The sequence below is a fragment of the Oncorhynchus tshawytscha genome, unplaced genomic scaffold (assembly GCF_018296145.1).
Source record: "Oncorhynchus tshawytscha isolate Ot180627B unplaced genomic scaffold, Otsh_v2.0 Un_contig_2087_pilon_pilon, whole genome shotgun sequence".
Taxonomy (NCBI): Eukaryota; Metazoa; Chordata; class Actinopteri; order Salmoniformes; family Salmonidae; genus Oncorhynchus; species Oncorhynchus tshawytscha.
The window spans coordinates 42,501-43,168 of NW_024609767.1; positions in this window are offsets into that span (position 1 = coordinate 42,501).

The following is a 668-nucleotide window of genomic DNA, read 5'->3' on the forward strand; positions in this document are numbered from 1 at the left end:
GTGGTTGAAACACTGTGATGTAGAACTGAGCATTTAAAATGTTGTTGTTTTTAAATTACAGTTTTTTATCGGCATGATTCGGATTTTATTTATTTTATACAGATTAGATCCTTTTACGGGTCTGTGTTAAGTAGGAAAAAGGTATTCAGTTAATGATTTATTTTGTTACGTTGTGAGGCAGATTGTCCCTGAGATGCTGAATATATTTCTGTTTTTGCATGTACTGTAGAATGAAGAAGCTGCTCATGTCACACGGTCACAAACACCCTCCTCCATTTTGGACTTCCAGAATAGGAAAAACATCTGCTCCCATCATCCAATGGAAATGCTCTGTTTTGTTTTTTTGGTGGATAACTCGATAACGCCATGGCTGCATGCTAATCATAAAACTAATTCAGATTTTAATTGTTAGGCTGAGTGAAATGTTGGACTTTTAGTATATCTGTAAATACAACAGTAGAGCACATAACAGCAGGTTTATTTGGGAGGGGGGGGGACTATATAGTGGCAATAAACATCTTCAAACTCCCTATTTGGTGTCATGACATGACTGTGCCTCTGTATTCTATACACACAACATGTCAACCTTATGTTTTGGTTCAGACGAGTGAGTTCATCGTTAGATGTGTCTGTTCTTACTTAATGTTCTACGTTTCATAACAGAAACA